The 20,167-nt window shown below is 36.5% G+C and overlaps 1 protein-coding gene across 8 annotated transcripts in view; it reads left to right on the forward strand.

Moving 5' to 3' along the window:
• BMPR1A (bone morphogenetic protein receptor type 1A) overlaps nt 1–20,167 on the forward strand; it is a 135,900-nt gene that overhangs the window by 48,019 nt on the left and 67,714 nt on the right. For 3 of the 8 annotated variants that reach the window (XM_027586675.2, XM_027586667.1, XM_027586710.1), the window contains one exon: nt 18,257–18,305. The exons of 3 other annotated variants lie outside the window; for them this stretch is intronic. The gene's annotated coding sequence lies outside the window, so the exon portion shown is untranslated. Of the gene's footprint in view, nt 1–18,091; nt 18,130–18,256; nt 18,306–18,495; nt 18,602–20,167 lie in introns of those variants that run through there. 2 more of the 8 variants (XM_027586685.1, XM_027586703.1) reach the window with 2 other exon arrangements.

Raw genomic sequence — 20,167 nt, forward strand, 5'->3', positions numbered from 1 at the left:
TACCGGGATTGTAATAATGTAGGCTTATTAAGATTGCTACATAAAACAGAAAAAATTGTATTCAGTGTTATCTCCAATAACAATTTACATCAGCCTTTCCTTTATGGTTTCTAGTTTTGATGTCAAACTTAGAAATTCCTTCTGCATTGCAATATTATTTTACATTTTAACCTTTTATTTATCTGGAATTAATTTTGTTACATAGGTAAGGATCCAACTTAAGTTTTTTCCCAAATGGTTAGCAAGTTCTCTCAACATGTTTTACTGATTTGAGATGCCACTTTTATTATATTCTGTTATTTCTGGATCTACTCTTGGTCTCCGTATAATCTGTCTCTTGATAGTAGAATCACACTGTTTATATTGATGTAGCTTTCACTATTTTTTAATACTTGGTGAGGTAAATCCTTTTTTTCCAAAAGTGTGGGATATTCCAAAGGTTATTTTTCCACATGTTTTTAGAGTCCTTTTTTCTGATTCCTTTCAAAAGCCTGGTAACATTTATTGATTGATTTGGAGAAAACTGACATTTTTACAGTGTATAGTTTTCTAACTCATAAAATGGCATACCTTGATTTGGAGAGAACTGACATTTTTACAGTGTATAGTTTTCTAACATAAAATGGCATACCTTCTTTTATTAATCTTTTTTTTTGACTTTCAGTAAAGTTTTGAAGTATATTTTTAAGTGCCATTGTGAGATTATTTTTCCATTATATTTTGTAAACTGTTCTATTAATATACAAACAGCTAATTAATTGTTGTATACTTAAACCATTCAACCTTTAACTTTTTTTTTTTTTTTTTAGTTTTAACACTTTGTCTATTGATCCTAATGGGGGATTTAAAATATATATAATGTGATCTTTAATGATAACTTTGCTAAATCAGTTTTAATATATTGTCAATTTGGGATTTAGTTTATATTAAAAGCACGTATTTTAGGGATAGTGCATTGAGTTTGGTTAATTTTTTTATATCACAGTTTTAGAGTACAGTGTTGGTGTTTGATGATATCTTCAATCTTTGGTAAACACAGTGAATACAAGTATTTGTGTTTTTTTAAACATTTGATGTTGATGGTGAAAACATCTCAGAAATCTGTGAAAAGTATTTTAGCATAATATTCTAATGGTGGTTTTATTGCTGTTCTAATTCTTTTGTTTGTTTGTTTGTTTGTTTCTGCTTAGAATAGCAGAAAATTATTTCCTCCTGGTTCTGGAGGCTCACATCCAAAATCACGTTGTTGCCTGGGCCATGCTTTCTCTGAAGGCACTGGGGAAGGCTTTGTTCCAGACCTCTTTCCTTAACTTCTTGTAGCCTCAAGCATTCCTGGGGTTGTAGATGGCTGTTTTCTCCCTGTCTCCTTTGGACATGTCTGTGTCAAATTTCCTCTTTTTATAGGGATACCAGTCACATTGGAGTAGGGCCCACTCTAGTGACATCATTTTAATTTGATGACCTCTGCAAAGACACTCTCCAAATAAGGTCACATTCTGAGGTACTGGGGCTTAGGACTACAACACATGAACTTAATTCATTTTTGAAATTCATACTTAGAAAAGATGTAAGAATTGCATAATGAATTCCTACATATTCTTATCTAGATTTGTCAGTTTTTTATATTTTTCCACATTTGTGTCATTCTCTCCCTCATTCCTTCACCTTCCCATACACACACACACACACACACACACACACACACACACACACAATTTTTCATGAACTGTTTGGGAGAGTAACAGTTGTATATATGATGGCCTTTGACCCTTTCTGCTGCAGTTTCTGTTTTCCAGAAACAAGGATATTCTCATATGTAATCATGCTTACGTTATCAAATTCAGGAAATTTAACACTGATACACTACTTTAATCTACATCTCTATTCCTGTGTCATTAGTTGTCTCAAGTAAGTTCTTATTAGATTTTTTTCCTTCTACTATAGTAGAAGATTGAATGTGGGATCACATATTGTATTTAGTTCTCATGTCTCTTTAATTTGGAGCAGGTCCGTAGTTATCTTTTATTTTGTATGACATTAACATTTTTGAAGAATATAAGCCAGTTATTTTATGCCATATTCCACCATTTGGAGTTATCTGACGTTTTTTCATTATTGGATTTAGGTGATGCATCCCTGGCCCGAATTCTCCATTGATGATGTGTCCTTTCTCAGGGTATCATATTTAGAGGCATAATATGCTTGTCCTACATTGGTAATGCGAATTTTGATTGCCTGGTCAAGATGTCCATTTTCTCCATTGGTATAGTTACTGTTTTCCCCATTATAACTAATGTTTATGTTTATCTATGGGGAGATACTTGAAGACCATGCAAATTTCTTGTTTCTCATAAAGTTTCTCCATAAAATTCCATTTATTCCCTCATAAAATATTGCTAGTGCCTCAGAATGTGCCCTTATTTGGAGATACTGTCTTTGCAGAGGTCATCAAATTAAAATGATGCTATTAGAGTGGGCCCTAATCCAGTGTGATTGGTGTCCTTATGAAAAGGGAAATTGAGGGGCACCTGGGTGGCTCAGTCATTTAAGTGTCCAACTCTTGATTTCGGCTCAAGTCATGATCTCAGGGTCTTGGGATTGAGCCCCTTGTTGGGCTCTGCACCCTCAGCAGGTAGTCTGCCTGAGGATTCTTTCCCTCTCCCTCTACCGCTGCCCCTCCCCCTGCTCTCTCTCTCTCAAATAGATATATCTTAAAAAAAAAAAAAAGGGGGAAGTTAGGACACAGCCATGTAAAGAGACAGGGAGAAAATGGTCATCTCCAGTTAACTCACCCCTAGTGTTAACTGGAAAGAATATATAGAAACCAAGATCTGGGCATTAGGTGTTTTTATTGGTACTGGGTGTCATTGCTTCTAGTCCCTTTCAGTGAACATATTTAGGAAATACATTTTTAAATTATTAAAAAATAATTTTAGTTTATACAAATAATCTCCAATTCTAATCCAGCCCCACAGGATTTTTTTTTCTTTTCCTCATTCCATATTCTAACTTATTAAGTTTTAAGAATTGATGTATGATGTATGTATATGGCAACATATATATAAAGTGAAATGCACAAGTTTTATCTGTACAGTCGTCAGTTTTGAAAAATGTATGCATTGTTGTAACCCACACCCCTATCAAGATACTGATCTATAATTTTTTAAAGAATATTATTCATTATGCGTAATATTCATTAACGTTAAGATACTTGATTCTTGATTGTGCTCATTCACAAATTCATTTGCATGTCAGTTGAACAGGCATAAGTGTAAGTGGTTTTACTGGTATTACACCAGTGAAACAGACAAAAAAAGGTCATATTATGTGGCTTAATACAGAAATAATTATTTCTCACCTGTCATTTACATTTTATTTTGTTAGAATTGGGCTGCAGAAATATTGACATTTCTTTAAGGATTGTATCACTACATTTTTCTAAATTCCAAATTGTGAGGGTGAAGAAAACAAAATGTGCATTTCCTTATGAGTGGGTGAAGTACATTGTGGTTTCTGGAGTTTTGCCAAGTGTTTCTTAGAACCCTTCTATCAATTGGTGGCATTGTCCACAGAAATTTATAACTTTCCTCAGCATTCTTTTTTTTTTTTTTCCACTGGTGGAACAGGAATGGACAGAGTTGACTAATTTTCAGTGAGGAGACATAAGTTTGATTTAAAAAGGGTATTTTAGAGTGGAGAATCTGTTTGATTCTTTGAATTAATTTTACAGCTGACTCTGTAAAGCCAGATGGGTAAGATTTTGCAGGACTAGAGAAATGACCAGAAGAGGGTGGGGGGAAAGAATTGGCAAAAATGTAATAATTATGGTAGAAGAACCAGTAGTGAGTAAAAAACCAGCCTTTTTCCTATAGGATTCCAAAACCAAATTATCCATTAGTTAAATACTAAAAACCTAACTCTAATAGCTTTACAAATCTAATGGAAGGTGTTAGAATGGATGAGTTTTCAAAGCATGCTTAGCATAAGAAATGAAGGCAGCTCTTAATGCATCCAAGGGTTGTGAAGGTGATGATTCTTGTATCTGAGTGACTTAGCATCTGAATGAACAAATTGTTTAGATTAGGAGGAAGAATATAGCACAGTGAGTGATACACAAATAGAGGGGATTAATCATATAAAGTAATATAAAAGTTGCCAAATTAATCCACTGATGACTTAATTAGAAGTCAGTCTGCTAGTGGAAAACCCACATTTATTACATTTGATAAGGTTTGTATATGAAAAACATTTGGTTATTAATACTAACAAACTCATCTAATTCTTTCTAAAGAATGTATATTTATGTGATCTGTTTCATAGCTCTGTATTCTTTTTCATTGATCTGTTTGTCTATTCTTTTTGCAAATACCATCCTGTCTTGATTACTGTAACTTTATTATAAATCTTGAAGTTTGGTAGCATCAGTCCAACTTTATTCATCTCCTACAATATTATGTTGACTAGTATGGCGTTTTTGCCTCTCCATATAAACTTTAGAATCAATTTGTCAAGATCCACAAAATAACTTGCCGGGCTTTTGGCTGGAATTGTATTGACTCTATAGATCAAGTAGGGAAGAACTGACATCCTGACAATATTGAGTCTTGATTCATGAATATGGATTATCTTTCCATTTATTTAGTTCTTTGATTTTTTTTTTTCATCAGAGTTTTGTAGTTTTCCTCATTTGGATCCTTTACATATTTAATAGATTTGTACCTAAGTATTTCATTTTGGAGGGATGCTAATGTAAATTATGTTTTTAATTTCAAATTCCACTGTTCATTGCTGATATATAGGATAGCAATTGACTTTTGTATATTAATCTTGTATCCTGACACCTTGCTATAATCACTTATTATTCTAGGAGTTTTAGTCATTGTTACTGATTTTTTTGGGGGGGGGATTTTCTATATAGACAGTCACATCATCTGTGAACAAATACAGTTGTATTTCTTCTTTTCCAGTCTGTATACCTTTTATTTCTTTTTCTTGCTTTATTCCATTGGTTAGGACTTCCAGTATGAAAAGGAGTGGTGAGAGAGGGTATTGTTGCCTTGTTCCTGATCTTAGTGGGAAAGCTTTGAGATTCTCACCATTAAGTGTGATGTTATTTAACTCTATGCAGGTTTCTGTAGATTTTTTTTATAAAATTGAGAAAGTTCCTTTCTATTCCTAGTTTGCTGAGAATTTTTATCATGAATGGATGTTGAATATTGTCAAATACTTTTTCTGCATCTAATGATATGATCATGTGATTTTTCTTTAGTCCATTGATATGATGGATTGTATTAACTGAGTTTTCAAATGTTGAGCCAGCCTTGCATAGTTAGGATAAATCCCATGTGGTTGTGGTATGTAATTCTTTTTATACATTGTTGGATAATATTCTGTTCAGGACTTTTATATATATGTTTATGAGAGATATTAGTCTAGATTTCTTGTAATGTCTTTTTGGTTTTGTATTAGACTGATGCTAACCTATAGCCTAAATTAGGAAGTATTCCCTCTGCTTCTATCTTCTAGATAAGATTATAGAGAATTGGTAAAATGTCTTCATATTTGCTAGAATTCACCAGAGAACTCATCAGAACTTGGTACTTTCTGTCTTGGAGGGTTATTAATTATGATTTGGTTTCTCTAATAGAGGCCTATTCAAATCATCTATTTCTTCATTTGTGTGTTTTGGAACATTGTGTCTTTCAAGGAATTGGTCTATTTCATCCAAGTTATCTAATTTATGGGCATAGAGAGGTTCATGGTATTCCCTGGGATTATTCTTTATTTTTTATTTATTTATCAGAGAGAGAGAGAACGCACGCATGAGAACAGAGGGAGAGGGACAAGTAGACTCCACACTGAGAGCAAAGGCTGATGCAGGGCTTGATCTAACGACCCTGAGATCATGACCTGAGCCAGAGTCAAGAGTTGGACGCTTAACCACCTGAGCGCATGCACCCTGCCCCCTCTCACTTCTGATATTAGTAATTTGTGTCATTTCTCTTTTTATCAATTTTACTGATCTTTTCAAAGAACGAGCTTTTGGTTTCATTGATTTTTTTTTTCTGTTGATTTCTTTCTTTAGTTTTACTGTTTTCTGCTCTAATTTTTATTTTTTCTTCTCATTTGCTTACTTTGGATTTAATTTGTTTTTCTTCCTCTAGTTTTTCTTTTAGGTGGCAGCTTATGTTTTTGATTTTAGATCTTCTTTTCTAATATATACATTCAGTGCTGTCATTTTTCCTCTAAGTACTGCTTTCACTGCATCCCACACATTTTGAAAAGTTGTATTTACATTTTCATTTAGTTCAAATTATTTCTAAATTCCTCTTGAGATTTCTTCTTTGGCCTGTTTATAATTTAGAAGTGCATTGTTTAATCTCCAAATATTTGGGGATTTTCTCTCTGGTTTTTTTTTTTTTTCCTAGTTTAATTTCACTGTGGTCTAAGAAGAGACAGTATATGAATTCTATCTTTTAAATTTGTTAAGGTATATTTTATGGCCCAGAATATGTGATCTGTGTTGGTGAATGTTCCATGTGAGCTTGAGAGCCATATGTATTCTGCCATTGTTGGATGAAGTAGTTGATAGATAACAATTATATCCAGCTTATTGATTGTGCTGTTGAATTCAACTATATTCTTACTGTTTTTTCTGCCTTCTGTATCTATCCATTTCTGGTAGACGGGTATTGAGGTCTCCAGCTGTAATAGTAGCTTCATCTGTTTTTCTTTGCAATTCTGTCAGTTTTTGTCTCGTGCATTTTGATGCATCATTATTAGGTGCATACACGTTAAGCGTTGTGTCTTTTTGAAGAGTTGATTCCTTTATCATTATGTAATTCTCCTGTTTATCTCTGAACTCTCCTTGCTCTGAAGTCTGTGTCTGAAATTAATATAGCTGTTCCCACTTTTTTTTTTTAAGATTTAATTTATTTATTTGTCAGAGAGAGCACAAGCAGGAGGAACAGCAGGCAGAGGGAGAAGCAGGCTCCCTGCTGAGCAAGGAGCCCGACGCTGGACTTGATCCCAGGACCCCCAGATCATGACCCTAGCCAAAGCATCCTGTACTCCCGCCTTCTTTTTTTAAGTTTTTTTTTTTTTTTTAAGATTTTATTTATTTATTTGACATTGAGAGAGACAGCGAGAGAGGGAACACAAGCTGGGGGAGTGGGGGAGGGAGAAACAGACTCCCCGCTGAGCAGGGAGCCTGATGTGGGGCTCAATCCTAGTACACTGGGGTCATGACCTGAGCCGAAGGCAGATGCTTAACGACTGAGCCACCCAGGTGCCCCTCCCACTTTCTTTTGATTAGTGTTAGTATGATGTATCTTTTCTATCCATTTACTTTTTTTTTAAAGATTTTTTTTTTAAAGAATGATTTATTTATTTATATTTTAATTTTATTCATTTATTTGACAGCGAGAGAGAGAGAACACAAGCGGGGGGGGGGTGGAAGAAGGAGAAGCAAGCCTCCCACTGAGCAGGGATCCCAATGTGGGGTTCGATCCCAGGACCCTGGGATCATGACCTGAGTCAAAGGCAGACACTTAACGACTGAGCCACCCAGGTGCCCCTAAAGATTTTTTAAAGATTTTTAAAGTTTTTTATTTTTAAGAGAGTATACAATGGGGAGGGGCAGAGGAAGAGGGAGAGAGAAATTCAAGCAGATTCCACGCTAAGCATGGAGCCCAATGTGGGACTCGATCTCACAACCCTGAGATCAAGACCTGAGCTGAAACTAAGCGTTGGTTGCTCAACTGACTGTGCCACCCAGCATCCCTCCATCCATTTACTTTTAATTTACATATGTCTTTATATTTATCTATAATTATCTATCTATATCTAATCTATATATTTGTCTCTATGTTTTGGCTCAGGTCATGATCTTGAGAGAGAGATCAAGCCCCACATATGAGATTGAGCCCTGTGTTGGGCTCTGCGCACAGTGGGGGGGTCTGCTTTAGATTCTCTCCCTCTCTGTCCCTCCCTCTGCTCATGTGCATGCTCTCTCTCTCTCTCTCTCTCTCTAAAATAAAGTCTTTTAAAAAAGTGGTTTTCTTGTAGACCACATATAATTGGATCTTGTTTTTTTATTTATTCTGACACTTTTAATTTGTGTATTTAGACTTGATGTTATAGTAATATTGATGTAACTTGATTAATATTTACCATGTTACTGCTTTCTATTCATTGCCCATGTTCTTTGTTCCTATTTTTGTCTCTTTTTCTCTCTTTTGTGTTTTTTTTAAAAAATCTTTATTATTGAAGTATAGTTGACATGCAGTGTTCTATTAGTTTCAGGTGTACAACATACTGATTTGACAATTCTGTACATTACTCATTTGCTCTCCATGGTAAGTGTAAACACCACCTGTCACCATACAACGTGATTACAATATTATTGACTATATTCCCTGTGCTGCACTTTTAGTCTATGTGACTTTTTTATATTTTAAAAATTTTATTTACTTATTTATTTTTGTGAGAGAACAAGCGCAAAAGCAGGAGGAGGGGCAGAGGGAGAAGCAGACTCCCTGCTGAGCAGGGAGCCTGATGCAGGACTCGACTCCAGGATCCTGCGATTATGACCTGAGCCTAAGGCAGACGCTTAACCGAGCCACCCAGGCACCCGTCTTATTTATTTTATAACTGGAAGTTTGTACATCTTAATCCCCTTCACTTATTTTACCCATCCCCCCACCTCCCTGCCCTCTGGCAACCACCAGTTTATTCTCTGTATTTATGAGTCTGTTTCTGTTTTTTTGTTTGTTTGTTTTGGGGAGATTTTTTTAAATTTTTTAGTGTTATGTTAATCACCATACATTACACCATTAGTTTTTGATGTAGTGTTCCATGATTCATTGTTTGTGCATAACACCCAGTGCTCCACACAGAACGTGCCCTTTTTACTACCCATCACCAGGCTAACCCATCCCCCTACCCCCCTCCCCTCTAGAACCCTCAGTTTGTTTTTCAGAGTCCATCGTCTCTCATGGTTCGTCTCCCCCTCCGACTTACTCCCCTTCATTCTTCCCCTCCTGCTATCTTCTTCTTTTTCTTTTCTTAACATATATTGCATTATTTGTTTCAGAAGTACAGATCTGTGATTCAACAGTCTTACACAATTCACAGCACTAACCATAGCACATACCCTCCCCAATGTCTATCACCCAGCCACCCCATCCCTCCCACCCCCCACCACTCCAGCAACCCTCAGTTTGTTTCCTGAGATTAAGAATTCCTCATATCAGTGAGGTCATATGATACATGTCTTTCTCTGATTGACTTATTTCACTCAGCATAACACCCTCCAGTTCCATCCACGTCGTTGCAAATGGCAAGATCTCATTCCTTTTGATGGCTGCCTAATATTCCATTGTGTATATATACCACCTCTTCTTTATCCATTCATCTGTCGATGGCCATCGTGGCTCTTTCCACAGTTTGGCTATTGTGGACATTGCTGCTATAAACATCAGGGTGCACGTACCCCTTCGATCCCTACATTTGTATCTTTGTGGTAAATACCCAGTAGTGCAATTGCTGGATCGTATGGTAGCTCTATTTTCAACTTTTTGAGGAACCTCCATACTGTTTTCCAGAGTGGTTGCACCAGCTTGCATTCCCACCAACTGTGTAGGAGGGTTCCCCTTTCTCCGCATCCCCGCCAACATCTGTCGTTTCCTGACTTGTTAATTTTAGCCATTCTGACTGGTGTGAGGTGGTATCTCATTGAGGTTTTGATTTGGATTTCCCTGATGCCGAGCGATGTTCACTTTTTCATGTGTCTGTCGGCCATTTGGATGTCTTCTTTGGAAAAATGTCTAAGAACTCATTCTTTTTTATGGCTGAGTAATTCCATTGTATATACATATACACTACATCTTCTTCATCTATTCCTCTATTGATGGACACTTAGCTTGCTTCCATCCCTTGGCTATTGTAAATAATGCTACAGTAAACATAAGGGTGCATATATCTTTCAAATTAGTATTTTCATCTTTTTTGAGTAGATACCCAGTAGTGGAATTACTAGGTCATATGGTATTTCTCTTTTTAATTTTTTGAGGAACCTGTATTCTGTTTTCTATGCTGGTTGCACCAATATACATTGCCACCAGGCGTGCATGAGGGTTCTCTTTTTTCCATGTTTTGCCAACGCTTGTTATTTCTTGTGATTTTGATAGTGGCCATTCTCACTGGTATGAGGTGGTATCTCGTGCTTTTGATTTACATTTTTATGATGATTAGTGATGTTGAGCTTTTTATGTGTCTGTTGGCCATCTGTATGTCATCTTTGGAAAATGTCTATTCAGAACCTCTGCCCATTTTTAATTGGATTTACTTTTTGGTGTTAACTTGTGTAACTGCTTTGTAGATTTTGGATCTTAACCCCTTATTCAATATATCATTTGCAAATATCTTCTCCCATTCAGTAGGGATGGCTTTTTGTTTTGTTGATTGTTTCCTCTGCTTTGTAAAGGCTTTTTATTTTAGTGTAGTTGCAATAGTTTATTTTTGCTTTTGTTTTCTTTCCCTGAGGAGACATATCCATAAATATGTTGCTAAGGCCAATGTCCAAGAGATTACTGCCTATGTTTTCTTTTAAGAGTTTTATGGTTTCAGGTCTCATATTTAGGTTTTCTTTTGTGCTTTTATTTGGGCACTTACTATATTACTTCGTTTTCACTCCTTTCTTACTGTATCTGTTACACTTTTTTCGTTTTAACTTTTATTAGTGGTTTTTCTATAGAGTTTTTAATATACATTTCCAGTTAATCCGAGACTATTTCAAATAATACTGTTCTGCTTCACAGATAGTGCAGGTACCTTACAATAGCAAAATATAATCCTAATTCTTCCCTTCTGTCTTTTGTGTCATGCTTTTTTTTTTTTAAAGATTTTATTTATTTATTTGAGAGAGAGAGAATGAGAGACAGCACAAGAGGGAAGAGGGTCAGAGGGAGAAGCAGACTCCCCACCGAGCAGGGAGCCCGACATGGGACTCAATCCCGGGACTCCAGGATCATGACCCGAGCTGAAGGCAGTCGCCCAACCAACTGAGCCACCCAGGCGCCCTTGTGTCATGCTTTTATTCCTTTCATTTATATATAGCATATACATGTATATATACGCATACATATATGTGAGCATACATAATTGCGTTGTCGCTATTATTTTGAACAACTTGTTATCTGTTAGATCAATTAAGAATAAGAAAAATAAAGTTTTAAATTTTACTTTCACTTATTCCTTCTCTAGTACTCTTGCTTTCTGGTTTTGGAACTATATCATTTCCCTTCTCTCTAGAGAAGTTCTTTTTAATATTATCTGCAAGGCAGGTCTACTCACAACAGATTGCCTCACTTTTGTACGTCTGATAAAAGCTCCCATTTCTCCTTCACTTTTGAGGAATAATTCACAGGGTATGGAATTCAAGGTTGGTGGTTTGTTTTAAGTAGGCTCCATGCGCAGCATCGAGCCCAATGCAGGCTTTGAACTCAGGACCCTGAGATCAAGACCTGAGCTGGTATCAAGAGTTGGATGCTTAACTGACTGAGCCACCTAGGCGCCCCAGTCATTTTTTTGTTTTGACATTTTAAATGTTTCATTCTAGGGGCCTGGATGGTGCAGTTTGTTAAGTGACAACTCCTGGTTTTGGCTCAGGTCATGATCTCAGGGTTGTGAGATTGAGCCCTGTGTGGAGCTCTGCATTCCACTTGGAGTCTGCTTAAGACTCTGTCTCCCTCTCCTTCTGCCCCCACCCCCTGTGGGTGCACATGCACACACTCTAAAATAAATAAATAAAATATTTTAAAAAAATTAAATGTTTCATCCTATTCTCTTCGTTTGCATGGTTTCTGAGAAGTTGGATATAATTCTTATCTTTGCTCCTATATAGGTAGGGTAGGTTTTTTTCCTATGTCTTCTTTGACGTTTTTCTTTCTTTATCTTTGGTTTTCTGTAGTTTGAAAATGAGCTATCGGGGTGCCTGGGTGGCTCATATGGTTAAGCATCTGCCTTCAGCTCGGGTCGTGATCCCAAGGCCCTGGGATTGGACCCTGCATCAGGCTACTTGCTCAGTGGGGGGACTGCTAAAAACGGAAAAAAAAAAAAGAAAAGAAAAGCTTTTTAGGTGTAGTTTTTTGGGCACTTATCCTGCTTGGTGTTCTCTGAACTTCCTGGATCTGTGGTTTGGTGTTTGACATTAATTTGGAAAAATTTTCAGTCATTAGTGTTTCAAATATTTTCCCCCACATGGAAGGTTAGCCTGGGCTAGAGTTGGGTATTTCCCTTAACCTAGGCTTGTTAGGCTTTGAAAGAACCCCCATAATTTAGGTTCTGTTAAAATAGTTTTTCTTGAAAAGGCAGGCCTTGGGGCGCCTGGATGGCTCAGTCGGTTAAGTTCCCTCTCCTCTCCTTCTCTCCCCTTCCCTCTCTCTTTCTCCTCCTCTGCCTCCTCCCCCTCCTTCTTCCTGCTTGTTTCTTCTCCTTCACCATGGATTTAAACACATTCGATGGGATTCAGTCTGTTGCAATTCTTATACTTGCTAAAGCTCAAACTACCCCATCATTGGCCATTAGGAGTGTCTTCAGGTTGGCTCCTGAGTCTTTTTGACATCACTCAAATAGTTGTTGATTAGTTTCTTTATTGCCTTGTAAAACAAGACATTCCAAGAACATCTTTAAAAATTTCTGTCTCAAACATGAAATATTTCCATGAAGTCTGGTTTCTTTCATTGGGAAGTAGTATTTCAAAACTATGATCTGAACTCTTGGGATGCTCATTGCTACTGTTTGGTCTTTGTTTCTAGGTCTTTTCAGTGAATAGTACTAGAAAATACAGATTGGGAATCATGGTTTTCAAGGATATAGGGGCGATGGAATGTTCCATAATTACTCATTTATTTTATCATATTATATATTTGACAGTTTCATAATAACAAAACAAATACATCCATCACCATTATTACTGAAAAGAGTTAACATTTTTTTCATATGTTCTTCATTTCTTGATAATTATGCTCTATAAGTTATCAGGTCATATTGCCATTATGTACTGTAATTTTCTTCCTTTTCATCATCTTTTGGTCTACAAGTTACTACTTAATGCTCATCTCTAGTCCTCATGTCAATATTCCTCTAATTATATTGGCTCTTTGAAGCTTATTCTCTAGTAGATTTCTCTAGAAAGACTCATGAGAACATTATTCTCTGAGTTTTTTCATGATGATAGTGTGTATTGTTTATAGTTGAAAATTAGTTTTACCAGCTGTAAAATTCTTGGCTCTCATTTTATTTCCTTGAGTATCTTAACTTTTTTTTCTGGCATAAAGTGTTGCTTTGGAAAATCTGTTGATAATATATAATTTTCTCTTCTGGTAAGTTACTTGACATTTTGGCCCAGATGCTCAAATAGTTTTTCTTTTAAAAATTCTGTAATTTTATTATAATATTTCTTGGTGTTATTTTGTGTCCATATCCTCAAGTGTATGCATTGTATATGCCTTGAACATATAGTTTTAAATCTTATTTTAGGAAAATTGGCTTGAATTAGTTTTTAATGTTTTTGTGTAGTTTTTTTTAGTGTTTAGTTCCCTTTCTTGGGCTTTCTTCAGTGATTACTATTTTATATAAAAGAAAAATTTTTGTCACTTTTCCTAGAATCCTTTTATTTCTTCATTAAATTTTTTGAAATTTATTTTTAGGATTAGACTCCTTTCACATTACCTGTCATGTTAATTTACTCTTGTGCTGCTTTGTTTTTAGTCTTTATATCTGAAATAAAATTTTTAAAATTCTTTTTTGAGTCATGTTCTTACTTAGAATTCTGAGTTTCTCCAGTTCTGATGTTGTTTTTCATGCCTTATATACTTAGTGTTTCTAGCTTTTTAGTAGGTTATAGTTATTATCAGTTTTGTGTTGCTGCTCTTCTGGTTTTGCTTTAGTTGTGTGTAAGGATGTTTTTTTAGCCTTATAATAACTTGTTTTGAGATTTGAATCTGGAAGCTTTCTCATGGGTCATTTTGAAATTAGTTTTCCTGGAGGGTTAGAAGGAAACATAGTGATTCAGGAAAGCATTTTTAACTTGACAGAGTTGTTTTCGGTTACGTTAGAGAAGGTGGCCAGTCCTAGTTCTGTCACTGCCCCTTACTCCTCCCTGAGTCTTCTCTTTCCATTGTCTCAGCTATACTTTTTCTGTTCAATTTTGTTTTTACTCCCAGCAGTTTCTTTAGTGCAAGGGTCTGTCCTGGAAGGGAGGCCTCGTTGGGTATTTTCCCAGTTCAGAAAGGTTTGGCTACCATGTCAGCTTCAAACCATTTGCTGTTAGGCTCTGGATCATCAACTCTTGCACCCTCCCCAGTTTTATATGTACTTTCAGATTTCCCTGCTGTTCTCTCCAGTGAATACTTACTTGCTGTTTAGCTTATAGAGGTACATGCTAACAAGCAAACTGGATTTTACACCTGTCAGTGTCCCAGAATTGTAGGTGTTAGTTTTATGTAACAGAGTAAGAGTTCAGGCTAAACACTGGTTTAAAAATCTGTATAAGAAACAGTTATGTCCTGGAATCTGTGGCTTAGATCTTCTGTCTCACACTTGTCCACATAGCCAGGTGCCTGCCTGTGGTAATGACTTTTTAGTGCTCTTTCACATCCACTTCTCCTTTCATTCCAAGCATATGGGAACATTTAATCCCTTTGTTTCCTTGAAGTTAGGTTGGTATCACATGACGGATCTGGCCAGTGGTCTTTGAGGGGAAGTGCGTGTTGCTTCTGGGTTGACATAGTGAAAGGCCCATGAAGAGTCTCTGGTCTTTTTTTTTTTTTTTTTTAACTTAAGAAGTACTTAGCCGTGTGTTTCATTTGATACAAGAACAAGATGGTTAGCCTGGATGACTATGAAGCAGACCCTGCCTGCCCGTGTTGGACATTTCACATGAGACACAAGTAAACTTTTGTTATGTTGAGCCATTGAAATTTTGGAGTCATTTGTTACCCTAGCATGACTGAGACTATACTATCTAATATGGTAGCCACTAGCCACATGTAGCTGTTGAATATTTAGCATGTGGCTAGTCTTAACTGAGATGGTGCTAAATCTCAGGTATAAATCTAAATGTAAAGTACACACCAGATTTGGAAGTGTGAAAACATGGAAAATATCTTAACAATTTTTTATTTATTACATCAAAATACCATTTTAGATCTATTGGGTTAAATAAAATATATTAAAATTAATTTCAACTCTTTTCTCTTTTTTCATGATGGTACTAGAAAATTTAAAGTTATTCATGTGGTTGCATTTATAGCATATTTATTTATTTTTTATTTATTTTTTTATTTTTTAAAGATTTTATTTGAGAGAGAGAGAATGAGAGATAGCATGAGAGAGAGGAGGGTCGGGGGAGAAGGAGACTCCCTGCTGAGCAGGGAGCCCAATGTGGGACATGATCCCAGGACTCCAGGATCATGACCTGAGCCGAAGGCAGTCACTTAACCAACTGAGCCACCCAGGCGCCCCTATAGCATTATATTTATCTTGAACAGTGCTAGACCCTTCCTGGACTTAGTATCCTAGCAGAAGTTGGGTGTTTGATTGTCTAGAGAAACTACACCAGTGAGATCCCAGATTTGGAGAGAATACAGAAGAAGGAAGAGTACTCTATAAATGAGATTAAGCAGAAGTCTATCTGCTGGATCATGAGCTCTGTCCTTACTTTCTGTCCATGTCCCTTTCCTTACCTATTTGTAGAACACTGGCAGTCAGAGGAGACTGGAGGACTCATTTCTAAGAAACTGAATGACTCCAGAGAAGAGAGCAGCAGAGCCCAACATTTGAGGGTCTCCATATGTGCATAGGCAGGTGACGGCCCAGTTACACTACAGTGAAGCCCACTAGTTAACAAGCCCCTCCTGTACCCACAGTGTCGTCCAGTCAGGGTCCCTGTGTTTCACTCTTACGTGAAGAGTACCCGATTGCTACTTATTTTTTTAAAGCTGCTTTAGAAAGGTATTTATACTAAATATACCATGTTTCATTAATAATCTACCTGTTTAGGGAAAACTTTTCAATTATACAAAATTTATATGTATATAAAAAAGTATATGCAAAGATCTTTGCAACTTGATTTTCCCTAGAAAACTACCTTGTTATTGTCAAATTTGAAATTTATGCTTGAATTCTGATGCTTCTTTTGATGATTCATGTCGTCTCCTAGAAGTGATAGCACATCAACTTCATAGACTCTTACAGTGGTTGTTATCCTAGGGATTACTAATAGGGGAGTAATCTCCAGGCATACCATGGATTCTCTTGTGTTTGAGTGGTGCAGCTTCATATGCATACTAACTGCGGGAGAGAAGGGATTTTCCCAGCTTCCTGCAGTGCTTTCTGTTATGGTCATGCGGTCGTTAGATCGTTATTACTAGTTCTGGCAAATTAGTGAATCCAGTTGCTTTCCAGCATTTTGTGCCACTACTCCAAACCTCTCTCCCTGTGCCTAGTCTCCACCCTTTCAGTTTTGGAAGATAACTTCACTTTATATTTTCTAGAGAAGTTTGAAGGTGCCAAATGTAAAAGTTTGCTTTCTTTTCTCCATCTCAAAGATCTCTTTTTATGAGTTTTTTTCCTTCTGTCTCTTCTGTTTCACAAGTAGTGTTTCCCTTTTTCTAAGGCTAAGTATCTTCTGAAACCTTCCTCTCGTCTGTCTTTACATCCTTGACAATTTCCAGTTCAATTACAACCCTGATCAAATTCCCTTCAAATTAAAAACAAACCAGTAAAATCTTTCCTTGACACTGCTATTACCTCGAGGCCATACGCCATTCTTTTCACCTCCAGACCTTTCAAATGTCAGTTTGTACCTGAATGCACCGCTTTTTTTTTTTTTACATCTGCCCTGCCATTGTCACTGAATTTGTCTGTGACCCAGTTAGCAAATTTAGCAGCTTCTTCCATATTTTATTGTCCCTTTTTCAGTATTTGGAATTGTCACTATCTTTCTACCTTTTTTTTTTAAGAACTTCACTTAAATTTGCCTTGCAGTACAAAATGTGGAAAATGCAGAAGAGTATAAAGAAGATAATTATCCATTGTAATACCACCTCTCAGAGATACCCAGTATTATTTTATTCATTTATTTTAGAGAGAGAGAGAAAGAGAGTGCCCAGTGAAGGGCAGAGGAGGAGAGAGAGGAAAAGGGAGAGAATCCCAAGCAGACTCTGTGCTGACCAAGGAGCTCGAGGTGGGGCTCCATCTCACGACCCTGAGATCGTGACTTGAGCCAAAACCAAGAGTCAGATGCTTAACTGACTGAGCCACCAGGCGCCCCTGTATCTGTTGTTTTTTTGATTCCTGATTTATTTTTCTATTTTAATATATTGTGAGTATATTTTCAAGTCCTTATTCTTCTGTAGTATAAATAGTGGCCGTACAAACTGGCAGTATTGAGACTGCCCAGGTTGGAATCCTGGCTCCAGGTCCTCACTAGCTGTGTGACCTTGAGCAGAATACTACTCTGGGTTTCAGTTTCCTTATCTGGAAAATGAAGATGGCATTCTTTTCTAATACCTAGGATTGTTGTAAGTAATAAATGAGATAATACATAAAAAATAATTCTTGGCAATTAATAAATGTTAGCTATCATTACTATAGAATATGAATTTACTATAGTTTACTTAATTATTTCTATTTTGTTTTGCTATCATTAAAAATGTTATAAGACCATCCATATAGCTAAATGCACATCACGATTCTTGGTAGATTTTTATTGGTGAAATATAAAAATCTCTTCGTGAAATTAATACACTTACCATGCAGTTCACCCATTTAAAATGTACATTTCAGTGGTTTTTAATACATTCACAAATATGTGCAACCATCACCGCAGTCACTTAGCACATTTTCATCCCCTCAAAGTGAAACCTCATACCCTTTAGCTATCACCTCCCTTCCATAATTTTATATTTTAATATAGTATTTTATATTTATTCTGCTGTTATATCATGCCCAGTTGGTCAAGGATTTGGAAAGAGAAAGTACGGTAGTCCCCCCTCATCCACAGTTTCATTTTTTGCACTTTCAGTGACCTATGGTAAACAGATGTTGGGAAGCAGATGTCAGGTCAGTAGCCTAACACTACGTCACACTTAGAATGTATTTACTTGGCACTGTTCTAAGTGCTCTACCTACGTTAACTCCTTTGATCCTCACCTTTTAGACACCTGCAGTTATTTTCCCTGTTTTACAGATTGGGTACGGATGAAGTTAAGCAACTTTGGGTCGAAGTATTATAACAGGTAAGTGGTGGAGCCAGGATTCTAACCTTGGTACTCAGTCTGACTGCAGAGGCCATGCTCGTAACCCTGTATTCTTCTCTTAATCCTCTCCTTCTGGAAGAATGGTAGTTGGATTTCAAACATCTTGACATCTTGGCTGTTCTATATCCAGAGGTCTTCATGCTTGATTGGAAGAGAACTAAAAGGAATATCGATGTCTGCTACGGACATGAGCTTCAGGGTGGCTGTGTATTTATCATCTGGGGCAGGCCACACATGGATTATCCTGCTGCACCACTCTAGAATCCAGGCCTCAGGTGGGACAGTGGCCAGGCACAGTGCACCATCCCTGGGTCCCCCTGATAGAATGCCCATTTTAACCTGCACCACTCCCTCCTTGCATACAGTCAAACCCTGCCAGTCTTTGGAAGGCTTATTTAAATTCAGCCCCCAGTGATCTCTCCACCTGTGGAGCAGTAGTCTTTGATACTTCTCAGATAATCATGTGTGGTGGTATGGCAATATTTGTATTGTCATCTTGGTACTGTTGTTAAAGCTTTAATATATTTATAGAAATCTATTATTATATCACTATATTAATGTTTTTATTAATATATATTTATATTAATAATATATTTAATATATTATGACTCCTGAAGTTGATTAAATGTTGCTTGCCAGCAGGGAACTGTGTCTTAAATGTTTTAAAAAATACTATAGTGCCTGCAGAAGTATTACCAAGTTATCTTTTCTCCTTTCTCTTTCAGTCTCTCTTGTCTGTTGATAATAGAGCTATTCTCTGCAATTCAGACATATCTAACCTCACAAACATAGCCCCAAATGTACATGACATGTTTTGCAGAAAGTGGTTAGTCCATAGTTAGGCTGTTGGATTATGTGCATTATATTGAGATAGGTGCTTCTAATTGTCTGTCTGAAAGTCTTCAAAACCTGTTGTTGCTTCTTTTTGAAATCTTACTTGATTGCCTTGGTTGTTGCTCATCCTGCTTATAAGCTCTTCCCTTAGGCATGTGACTCACAAATTTAAAAGACTGTGCTGTTCAGTAATTAACTACTACCTGCCTCTCATTTCATAGAGATGAGAATTTAAATGCAGGTTTCCCAGCTAAAACTTTCTTCCCTATGTGTTTACCCACCTACGGGCCTGTAGCAACACTGTCCCACACCCAGCCTTTGGAGGAAATATCTGTAATCCATTTCCCCTCCTGTTGGACATGGTTCGTTTGCATATCCCTGTACAAGTGATGGATTTTATGTGGGTGCCGTTAATCGAAAATAATTTTATTTTCTGTAATTTCTAGAATGTCATTTAGTCTCATTGGTGTTCACATTTGGATGAAAGTTGGGTTTTTAATGAATGTAGTTTTGTTTTTAGTAAATAATAATTAAGCCAAACATTTTATAAGATTAATTGGATTAAAGTCTGACGCATCCTTGAGGTGATAAGTGTTACCCATTTTCATGAAGTATAATTAGTTTTTTTGGGAAACTACCTGTGTTTTAGAGGAATTCATTCTATCCTTATTACCTTGCTTTAGCAATCCTGAAAACTCTGGGTTGCATCATTAGGAAATAGATCCATTTTGAGAAAGAAATTTTAAAACATTCTTCTATTTGCTAAATAGGACTTTTGAAAATATTATGTTCTAACATATCAGTATGATTATATCTACTTCAGTATCAAACAAAACCTTTGTAAATTGTATATAGTACCAGTGATTTGCCAAACAATTTTTTTAAAAGCCCGTATGTCTTCAGACTGATTATAATGCTCTGTTTCAGAAGCACAGCTATAATTTTTGACCATTTAAGCAAAATGTAATTTTTAATCCTGTTAAGCAGTCATAATTTATGATTTCTAG

Source organism: Zalophus californianus, chromosome 15 (assembly GCF_009762305.2).
Source record: "Zalophus californianus isolate mZalCal1 chromosome 15, mZalCal1.pri.v2, whole genome shotgun sequence".
NCBI classification, from domain to species: domain Eukaryota; kingdom Metazoa; phylum Chordata; class Mammalia; order Carnivora; family Otariidae; genus Zalophus; species Zalophus californianus.